Raw genomic sequence first — 12,947 nt, forward strand, 5'->3', positions numbered from 1 at the left:
ATTTAGTATCCTAATAACAATTACAAAAATGCAGAACCTGTTTAATTAAGATAAATAGCCATATACCAATCTATTTGATATATATTGCTAATATTTACTACCATAATCTAAAAACACTACAACTAAAACATATTTCACTATATCATGAATTCTTATGCTGCACATAACTTAAAAAGCTGTATTTTTGTTGATCTTGTGAGTCGCAGAAAGCTCAACATATGGATAGGGATCTGGCATGGGCAGCATTAACTAACTTCTTAAAAGCTTTATATTTTAGAAGATGGAAGACCTGAATGCTTCATACTTTGTATATAGATGACTTTTAGTTTAAACATATTTTATTTGCTGAATTAAAGCAAAATGGATTAGACACAAGTAAATCATACTTATGAAGTCTTCTCCATAATACAATATAAAGTTACAATAATAGTATAATATAATGGACATGCATATAAAACAAACAGTTTATACAATATAATACTAGCTTTCATAGGTGAACAAAGAGGAGACAAAGTAAAAAAGGAAAAAGAAAGTATAGATGACTTATGTTACTAAGTTTCCATCTGTCACATGTCCATTTTCATTGACCTCATTTTCATGGTTCAGTGACTACTTGAAAAAAAAATAAGATTTTTTTTAAATGTTAATTTCTCTCTTATTATGAGTAAAATGATAACTATATTTGGTATGTACCTACCTTGCAAAGTCCTAATGCTGGTCAGATAGTGTTCACTTGACCTCGACTTCATTTCATGGATCAGTGAACAAGGTTAAGTTTTGGGCAAGTCCATATCTCAGATACTATAAGCAAGTATATTGTATGTATAGAATGATTGTAAGGTGTACATGTCCAACTGGCAGATATCATCTGACCTTGACCGAGACAGAGACATCTCGTTAAAACTAGCCACACATTTAATGTCTCTATTTCAGTTTTGGCAACCGCACATCGCAAGTGCATGAAAAACCTCGATAAAACAATATAAACGAACATGCACTGGAAGGTAATATAGTAATAATTATTAAAGAACAGATTTAATATGACTTCTGAAAAGCGGTGTACTTCTTTTGCCTTTATTCAATACAACATATAATGTACAAATTTTATTTTAAAAGTTTAATTAGCAAATTGAAATGATGGATTATATACAAAAAAAGTTATCACAGCTCTATCAATTCACTTATTATTCACGTGCTCCACAACCCTCTAAACTTCGACAACACACTCGAAAGTTAATGAGGTTGAGAACAACAATCACTGAATGAAACAGTATGTGTCGTTGATAAGTTATAGTCTAGATTCGTTATAAAGGGAAAGAGTAATTAGTCAAGGACGTATAACTAACATAATCTAATATACGTCCTTGAATTAGTGTAGTAGAAGAGGGGCGAAAGATACCAGAGGGACAGTCAAACTCATAGATGTGCCTGCATTGGTTCAATAATTTCCTTTACATTGAATTTACAAGAAACACGTTTCTTGTGACTGTAAGGAAAGTTGCAGTTTTAAGACAATATTAATTTGATTAAAAAATGTCAAATGTTGCATTTGCAAAGCATATAATATTTAACATGTTTAAGAAACTTGTCACGAATTTGCTTACATAAATGGCATCAGAGACCCTCATTGTCAAGATTATTAGTGATCTAATACAGAGGCCCCTCATGGGGGGTCCTAGTAATCACATAATCACCATTTTTTTGCCAATATAATCACATAATCATTAAATATTTGCTTATCTTTAGTAATCAAATAATCATAAACTAAAAATACAGTCCTAGGTAATCAAATAATCATGAAATATTTGGCTTAATAATCAAATAATCATTAAAAAAACGGCCAAGTAATCACATAATCAAAAACCCCATGAGGGCCCTCAATACAAGTCGAGAAATTTGAAATTGTTTCATACATTCTTCGGCTAGAGATTGACCTTTCCCGTATGTAAACTGAAAAATGAGAAATACTGCTAATAGTTACAATGTAGTAGATCTGATATAGGACTTCTGTTATTACAGGGAATTTTAGCAATCCTTTTCTACGAAGAGAAAGGATGAGTTGAGTGTAATTTATTGAAAAATGAATAATGAGGGATTTTCCTAATTAAAAAAGACATCACATATACAAGGTCGTGTTAGTCATTGGTGTCTAATAAATGTACATGTAAAAAACATGTGGTCATTAAAAGTTTTCAAATTATCATAATTCATATTTATAACTTATCAGTGATCAAATGATGAAAAACGTTCAATAATTACACTATATGCGATGAAGAAAAACACATTCATTCATATTTTAATATTTTAGTGTTACCGACAAAAGACGTTAAGGAAATCAATAAAATTTAAACGGAAGAAGTAGTGAAACCACTAGTAACGAAACAACGCACTTCCACATCAAATACAATTGCATTTTCACCATAAATCAATATTATTTTGTGTCAAAATTATTTTTTCATAAATGACGATCATTGCCATTGGTATCTTTCGGCACTCTTTTTAACTATTAGTTAACAGATTAGTTAGTTATTCTTCATGTTTGTGCAATACATAATCTTCTTATATAAACAATAGTAACCACGATGTTCTTCGGAAGATGTATGTACTAAGTCACATGTATTCCATTCGTTAGACATAGTCTAACGTTTGATTTTGTCAGTTTATGTGGTTATCTCCCTTGTCTTGGAGTTGGGTATTTTTGTTAATACTGTTATACAATCTAGAGCTGACATCATTTGGTGTTTGTCGTTGATGTTTGTGCTGTATTTCTGTCACTTAGTGTTTTAGCGATATTTTTTAACAATGTAATAAAGCTGGAGGTTTGGTATGCCATTAAACCAGTTTCAATCCACTTTTTTCTCGTTAAAACGTCCTGTACCAAGTCAGGAACATGGAAGTTGTTACCAAATAGTGCGTGTCTATGCATGTTGAAGTTTGTTTTTGTTGCACCTCGGTGTTCCTATTGTACCTTTGTTTTCCTCTTATAGTTTCCCACGATTTTGGTTTTGAACCATGTTTTGTTTTCAATCGATTTATGACTTTTGAACACCGGTATATACTGGTGATTTATCTATTGTTTTTTAACATCGGTTAACTACTGCATTGCCTGAGTTGATCACAAAATAATACAACAAAGGCAAATTAGTTAAAACAGATCATTTTGTATCTATATTGCAATACTGATCAATTCATAAATTCAGAGTGAAAAAACCTCCAGTGTTTTTGAACTAAGAGGTTAACATTTGTTTTGCGAAAAAGATAAAATTGCCACGTATGTTATTCCTTATAATGCCTTAATTATACCAATTTGATATCAATAGCTGTACTTCAGAGTACATTTTATACCAAAAATACAGATTCTTGTAGTGCAAACAAATATTCTTGTTGAATGGCCTATTAAATTTGTAGAATGTTACGGGTTATGCTATAGTGTTTTATTGTCATATCATTGGTTCAATCTGTTGAAAAGTCGCTTGTCTCATATCTTGTAAAGATTATCAAGTATATATTAAACCTGCCGTATAAGTGTCATAGTATAAGCATTACTTACAATTGATATACAATTACAAATAATTATAAGGATATGTGGTAATATGGCTAATGAAACACTTATCGACAGTAGACGAAAGTACAAGGAAGTAGGCAACTATAGATTATCGTGCACATGAAAAATTAGAAAAACCCATATCAAATATATGACCAGAAATAAAAGGGATATTAACTGAGTAATCTGATATAAAATTAACGTGATGACATAACCAATATATTTCAAAATTCTACACACATTTGTTCGATTTACACTGGAAATTATGTCTAAACAATTAAATATGAATGAATTTAAAGTATCTGATTTAATCAAATGGTTCGTTTTTATTTTTCATTTAAAATGTTTTGATTTGAGCACTCATACGTCTTATAAAGACGACACACACGTCTGTTGTAGCAAATAATTAGACTTGTGGGAGATTTAAAACTGATACCATATGACAAACCCTTTCATACATAGTATAAGTTGCTTACATTAAAACAGCAAATTATCTTCATAGTTTTATTTTTTCATGTATACCCTCGCTGATAGCTGATTAACTGGAAAAGTTAAATCACAAAAATACTGAACCCAGAGGAAAGTTCAAAACGGAAAGTCCCTAATCAAATGGTAAAATCAAAAGCTGAAACACATAAAACGAGTGGATTACAACTGTCATTAACAAACATGTGTTCTTAAGTGTTACCCTCAGTTTGTCCGTCCCATGATACTGTGGTTGCATTTTTCTCAAGATAAATATTATAGCAGCATGTATAGGTTACTGAAATTTGGTATCAAGCTTCGTGCAATACATGTGATATATTCTTCATATGCATCGTTCATCAACTATCACTTTATATAGATTACTTCTTTATTCTTTAGAGCAATTGCTAAGTTTTGTCGCATTTTTAAGGAGCTTAAAATCAATGCTTTCTGAAATAATATCCATGACTTCATCAATTTGTCAAATACTTTTCTGAAATCCATAACAAAACTGCATTTTTGTCTGTATCTAGTTTTTATACCTAATTTCTATGATTTCCTCTAGCTGCGAATCCGAAAACAGTTGTAGTAAATTACAGATATTGTTCCATTCAGCTGTATTAGTGTTGTCTTAGGTGGTAAAGCTGCTTTATAGGTCACGGTGTTCTCATTTCGCCTTAGCTGTGAATTCCAGGTAAAAAAGGTAAAAGATATACTAAAGCCAGATGGGAATTGATTTAAGGCGAAATGTGAATTTATAGAAAAAATATTAAATAATCAAATTAAACCTCTGTTTTTTTATAGCAATTAAAACAACATGTAATTAGGGAATTGTTTCTCTTGAATTATAATTTTTAATAAAAGTGACCATTTCTATGATCTCAGAAGTTGTGAAATCAGGAAAAATCTACAATATAAACGTTTTTAAGTAGGAAAATTGCTTCTCTTGAAATATTGTTTGTTTCATATTTAATAAAAGTTGCAACTTTTTTTTATTTTATGCAGGTAGCACAATACAAAGATTTATAACTCCAACTCCCAAGTTTTAAAATGCTGTAACTTTCTTAATAATGCTTGAAAATTTATAAAAGTGGTAGTTTTAAATAGCTAATAGATTACTCTTTCAAATTAATGAAATGTTAGTATTATGCAACAATTATGTAACCAATTATAATGTTAACTGTGTCTAAAATATTTTTCACTAAATTTCCACTTTCAAATGAAATTAGCTTCTGCATAAGTATCCCTAGAGGGTTGATTTTATTATATGTTGTTCCAATGGCCATTATCTACAAAAGGGTGTCTCAGATTTCAGATAGATTGTATAGAACAAATTTTACGCCTAATCAAACATTATCTTCTTTTATGTGGTTAGGACGTTTACACTAATTAGAGATTTATGAAAGAATGGAATACCATAAGGACAATTTGAGACACCCTTTTGGAGCCCATGATGTTTTGATTAAGATTTCGTTAAATTTTTCTGTATAGCTAAAGAGATGATGGAGCTAAATTCATTCAAGTGAACTGACCCAGATTTTGCCACTCATTACATAATAATTGATTACATAATGATTGCATAATTAAAATATTGCAACCATTTAAAAGACTAATCTTTTATCTATCTATATATACCTCTTTTATTATTTTCTATGCTTTCATAAGAAAGTTACAGCATTTTAAAGGTTAGTGATTGGAGGTAAAAAGATCTTTGTATTGTGCTACCTTAAAAAAATATAAATAATTTAATTATCCTTTACACTATGCAACACACTAACAAGTTTAATAGAACCAAAAAAAACTACGTTTTACCACAGACTTGTTTTATTATATAACAGAAACTTTAATAAAACTGTCGGCTAATTATCTATATAAAAAGCAAAATCCATAGTTACAATGACTTGACTTTTTCAAGATTTTAACAAATGACACGAATTGGAAAACGAACCACAGACAGATGCCTGCACAAAGTTAATGTATAATTCTGACATTAAAAGAGGGCAGATACCCACAACCAACCTGGAACCACCACCAAACCGAAGTACCCAGGACAAACAATCATTTAGAGGGCTGATATAAGAAGCTTAAAAACAGGACATCCAAACATATTTAAAATCATCATTGTGTTCAATAAATTCGTAGGGGTGCATTGGAACCCAGTGTCTCGTCTACTTTATAAATCTAATATATGTTTTAAGAACTTTAACTGCAGATTGTGTTTAATGTTCACTGAAAGAAAATCTAAGTCCATATATAATTAAATAAGTATCTTAGTATACGTTTCTGGAGGTGCATTACATTTCTGTTTACGCATGCGCGCAGCCTTTGCTTACATTTGCGAATATTTCAAAGTTAATACCATTCTTTTTAATTATTTCACCGGGTAAAAGATATTTTTAAATTTTACTTTGGGAAACTATCTTATGATCATAAACCAGCTTCTGTCCAAGTTTGGTAGAAATCCATGATAGTTTAAGAAAGTTATAAAAAATACCTACAAAATGGTACAACAAACTACATTCAGTATGATGATGCAGTATCCTACATCCTTAAACTTAGTAACTAAATGAATTTTGAACATTCAAATGTCTCCTTCTGCGTTGTTTTTCACTATCGTTATTATAGTAACATTTATTTATGTTTATGTAAATAATTCTTGTGCTTTATGTATTTTAAAATGCTTTTCTCTCATGCGATTCTTTATTACATGAACTTATTAGTTTGCTAATATAAAAATATATTTTTAAAAACGATGAGCCACTCCCAGAAGAATAATTAAAAAAGTGAGACATTGAGACGACACAAGAAAAACATCTTTTAAAAAGTATTTCAAGGCATATTTTGACATTAAAAAAAATATAAAAAAATATTAAATATAATTGCAATACAAACAAAAAATAACTTAATTCCATTGTTTACACAAGTTCCCATTTCGCCTTACTTAATTTTTTCTAACTTGAAAATTTGTACTAAGGCAAAATGGGATTAATTTTATATAATAATTTTGACAGCTAAGGCGAAATGAGAATAAGCCGCTTTATATGGGTTTTTCAGATTCAGATTCAATAGTTTATTTTAAAAGTCTCACCACATACAACATGATTAAAACAAGATACAATTATAAAATTAATTATACAGTAAACATAGTTAAAACAATTAAATACATGTATGTGCCATTCTTAAAAGAATTATGAGAGACTATTAAAATACAAATAATACTTATTCATTTTATAAAATACTACAAATACAGTAGTTAATGATATAAAATACTGTTTCTCCTTGTCAAAATGTTATTGCAGGTTTTGGCAACAATATTACAAATATTAGTATTTTTAAACATATATATAAATTTTTCTTCATCAGACAAGTTTAAAAACATATCATTATGACACAATATAAAAATTATCAATAAAAAGAGCATGTCTTAGATCTTCATACAAGGGACAATTTAAAAGTACATGTTTTTCATCCTCTAAAATATTGCAGTTAAAACAGACTCTTTCGTCTAGATTTTTCCTTTCATATCGACCAGTTTCAATTTTTAATGGTGCTACACCACATCTAAACTTTGAAAAAGCACTACGATGGCGCTGTGGCATTTTCTGTAGTAAATATTGCTCAGTGTTATAAGTATGTTTAAAAATTTTATATGTTCTCAATTTACAACCGGTACTATATGAACAAATTCTTGTACACTCTTCTAACTGAGATATACTATAACTATCAAGAAAATTTTCATTTATTTTACAATATCTTTCAAAATCAAAGGATTTCAACATCTCCATAACTTTGTAGCATCATTTTTTTAATTTACAACTACCTTTCATCACTGACCATTTAAAAACTTTATAATTAATTCTATTATTGTCCATTTTTGTACATTTGGACCAGTGTCTAAAAATATTTATATGGGTCGGCAATATTTATGTCAGGCGAAGTTTAAAGTTGCCCTTAATTATGTAAACGGATCTGTCTCATTTAAATTTTCAAATCCAAAACTAGAATCGGAATCAACCACATCTAATTATCGTTTTTGTCTGTTGTTGAACGTTGCCGAAGAGTCATGTTTTCCTTTAATATTTGTTCGTTCTTTCACATTTCTTGTGAGTTACTTTCTGCCTTTTTTGTTTTTTTGTGATATAATTAAATCTACTAAGGCTTCTTCTTGTGTCTAACTGGTTTTATATCTGTTTTAGTATATATGATCTTGCATTTTTGGTTTGATGACTGCTTTACGGAATCTAGCCGGGTGATTTGTAACTATTAGATTCAAGACAGTGCATCCTCCGGTAAGTACTATAACTTATTAAGTAAGGCCTCAATCATCTAGTATTTTTATAAATTTATGGCGTATAATAGGATACTGCTGAGTATTTCTAAGGAATCAGAAAAAGCACTCGCTAGAGACACAAGGCTTATTATTTTGTACGCCATTACGGACTTAAGTCTAAAATAAGACTCATCGTTGATGCTCAAATATAACAAATTGAAATGCCAAATAAAGTCGAATTGAAGAGCATTAAGGACCCGAAATACAGCTAAGATGATTATCGGCTCTTCAAATTCTTTGCTGGTAGGTTACAATCTAATCAGTTACTATTAGATAAAGGCAACAGTGGTATACTGCTGTTAAAGAGTCACAAATTGAGTGGACAACACAAAATCCGGGCTACATACTTAAACTGAGGGAAACTCATCAACTTTCAGAGGAAAACCATTGAACGACAAAACACTGAACTGCAACAAAAACAAACGCCAAAATACTTGGAAAACAACTAATATCAATTCATGTTTTATCCTGGCGATATCTCTATATTCCTTCCAAACCGATTAACGTTTTCTACATTTTAAGTGCCTTAGACTAATAGGTCAATAAACAGAGGGATCTAAATACAATTATATGATTTGTGCTGTCAATCATAATCGCCTCGAAAGAATTCTTACATTCATTTTTTTTCTTTTTGTTACATTCATGAATATTAAAATTCTTCCGTATAGGATACTATGGTATGTTTGTGTGCCAAATTCTGCTAATAGTTACTAAGTAGGCGTTAGTTTTGTATATATGCTGAAAAGTAGGAGGTCTTTTTCCGATTAAAGATTACAAATAAGATACGAAAATCTTTTCCCACGAAAGAAAAGGAAGTTTCTGTTGTATTTGACTGACAAATGGATTGAGGCACCTACACTCGGTACATTTCCGGATTTAAGAGTACGCCAAAAAAGTCAAGGCCGTTTGAGTAAATTGCATCTAATTAAAGGACATGTAAATAAACTTGTGTTTAGTTGAGAAATTTCCATAATTACCTTTTTAGTTATTATCTAAATAAAGGCTAATAAGGAAAAAGTTTAAATTGTAAGCCTTATGCATACTGTACATTTATTTATGTGTAAAAATTTGTGTGAAACAATGAATTAATTAACAAATACTGAAAAAAATTACTTAATAATTTGTGTGCTACAGCATCAAATACAATACATATTACTTTTATCTTATGGCAAAGACATCCTTTTTTTATTGTTAATGCTTAATGTAGTGCTTTGGAACTATTAATTTGCCACTTTTATTTGATATCATTTAATTTATGCCTGTTAAAAATTTCTATGAATAATCATTTTGTTTTTGTAAAACATGGTGGTAACAAAAAAAGTTATAACTTTCGTGAGTCCGACGCGCTTTTCTGAATTAAACTTAAGTTTTTCAGTTACGCTATAAGCAATTATTTGAGAGCTAAAGATGTATAAAAACCGAAACAGATGCAGAGCTTTTGACAAAATAGGACATTAAAAGATTAGTTAAATTCATCTATAATAATAAATAATAATAAATACAATATTTATAGAGCGCATTATATGATAACAAAAATTACTCTAAGCGCTTCACATTTAAAAATATATAAAATACAAAAAAAATACATAAAACATAGATTACAAAGCACTATTTTAAAAGAAGCAAACAAGCATATAAAATTTATAACCTAAGGGTCAACTTTGCCTAAGATAGTTGAAAATTTTGATTCTTTATAATTTTACAATTTATAAACGGACAATTTAGAAAGGTTTGTTATAAATCATGTCAGAACCAAAGTACTGACTATTGTGAAAGTACTTTTTTCGTTAGATACCAATTTTCGTGGTTTTATGGATGACTTTATCCACGAATTTGAGTAATAACTGTTGTGAAATCCAGACAAGGTTATATCCCTGTGTAGATTTGACTTCAAAGAAATGGTCATTTAAGTAACGCAATATGAGCTAAATACACATTTCCTTGTAATATTTCAGACCGGATTAAACCAATTTAATCATTAAAAATCTAAAATGTACGACTGTTAAACTTTCAATTCCCAAGAGAAATAAATTTTCATCAATTGCAATTATACATACATTTGTAGCATTCTCTTATATGTAACAGTTTTCGTTTTAATTGACATGTTTATGAAAAAATTCACGAATTTAAAAACTTTTTCTTAAACCACAAAAAATTGATACCGGCAAATAAAAGAACTTTCACAGTATGATTCCCTACGGGACTTATAGACCACCAGCAGAGGTATCGTCAAAGTGCTGTTACAAATAAAAACAACATGATCATTTCACGCGTTCGAAACACTTTCCTTGTTTAACCTACACCGGGAACGCTCAACACTTTGAACTAGATTGTGTCATAAAAAGTATAAATAGCAAAACTGTGAAATAGCCAATGAAAAACATTTGTATGAAAACCGAGTGAATATATTTGGGGAAATTTATCAAGCAGGAAAATGGCAAAATATTATGTTGTTTGACCATGGGATACACATTTTCTTTTATGAAAAATAAAAAAAAATCGGTTTTGCTGTCGCAACAGCAGGATCATTGCGTTCGCACAAACATTTTTAAACCCGTTGTTGGTGGCTGTCTATCACATAAGTTTCGTTTATTGTTTTGTCATAAATCATGCCGTTGTTTTCGTACAATTGATTGATTGATTGATTGAATGGTCTTACATGCCACTTTCAACACTATTGTGATATCCCGAAGCGGCCATTTTTATTTGGTGGCCCGAAGACAACAACAGAACTTCGGTAGGAAAATTGACCTACCTATAATTGAATTGTTTGACATTTCATTTTTTGTGTCGTGGCTTTTTAAATAACATTAACGGTACCAATGTTTCTGCACCAGATGCTGACTACAAGGAATATGTTTGACCTTTATTAGAACACTTTCGGTGACCTTTACTTGCTTAGATTTGCATACATATATATCTTTTTAATAATTAGAACGAACGAATATTATCTTGTAATATACTGTTAACTGTTTTGTTAAAATGTTTGCTAAATTTATTAAATATAAATTATGAAAATAACCGACGAACGTCATAAGACGTGCAGGAATTCAAACTCAACTCAAATGAAATTTATAAATGAAAGAAAGTTCATGCATCATGAAGTTATGAAAAGTCTTCAATTTAATTTCGTTCTATATTTTTACATACCTAATTATTAACATGTCATTTCATTTTTTATTAAATGCATAAGTCTTAAATGAGTCTTTACAATTATAAAGACACTCATCATAGATACCAGGACTAAATTTTGTACATACGCCAGACGCGCGTTTCGTCTACATTACAGGATTGATGTACGGGTAAACAAACAAAAAAACAATAAATATCAAATCATCTGCTGTAGATAAAAGACAATCAAAAAGTGTTTTGTAGAAAATTACTAAATGTTTCAAGAAGTCAATGATTGACTTTTGACTCTAAAAGGTATGCAAATAGCACAAAATTATGTCGAGAGAAGATTGGAAATATTGAACATATAATTATATGAACATTTTGAACATCCCGGTGAACTACCAGTATGAATAATATTCCTTGTAACTGGTGCGCAATCTGTATAAATATGACAATAATATACCGGGTATATCTTACAATGTTTTAAGTCTAAGATGTTTATCGCACAAGACAAGCTCATAAAATTTAAATAAAACCTTTATAAAACTTACCATTAACTTAATCAACCTTCTAATTTTATAAAGTTTTTGTACGTTTGCATCCTTGTGCGTCAGATTATAGCGTTTAAACATTCCTGGTAAAGGTAGATTCAGAAATAGCTTCAGACACATAAAGTATATAAAGAGTTCTTATGTTTAGGAATTACGATGAGACTAATCAGCCCTATGAAGAAGAAAAAAGGAAAATCACAACAGTACAGAGTTTCGACGAAAATTCAAAACGGAAAGTTCAAACTCAAAAGCTCCAGCACATCAAACGAATGGATAACAAGTTTCATATTCATTGCTTGATACAGGCATTTTCTTATATATAAAATTGTGGATTAAACTTTGCTTTATAGCTAACTAAACATCTCACTTGTATGACAATTACATAAAATTCCATTATATTGAATAATAAAGGCAATAGCAGTATACCTCTGTTATAAAGCAATAAATCAATTAAAAGAAAACAATTCCGGGTTACAAACTCAAACCAAGGGGAAAACACCAACTATAAGAGAAAAATAACGAAACAACAGAAGCACTGAAGTGCAACACATTAGATATTAAATATATAACAATATCCGATCAGAACTACAAAGTACAACATCATAACTAAATACATGAATGATGGATAAACAAATACCGTGACACGTCTTATAGCAATGCGAGTTTACACTCAGCAAAACAGTCATATTTGGGAATAGATCACGTTCGGTACTTGAAAGACCAGACGGCGTAAATGGTAAACAACAGTCTAAGACGTTGTAAAAATCTCCTAAGTAAGTTTAGACACGAACACATCGTATGGATCGTGATGGTGTCCATACAATTTACGGAGTGTCATTTATAATCTTTCCTTCTCATAACATTGTTAGAGCAGTTTCTGCATAAGGTGCTCACTCCTGTATATGAATTCCGAATAATGTGTAAATGCACGAGTAAAACGTAC

The sequence above is a fragment of the Mytilus edulis genome, chromosome 1, assembly GCF_963676685.1.
Source record: "Mytilus edulis chromosome 1, xbMytEdul2.2, whole genome shotgun sequence".
In the NCBI taxonomy this organism is placed as follows: Eukaryota; Metazoa; Mollusca; class Bivalvia; order Mytilida; family Mytilidae; genus Mytilus; species Mytilus edulis.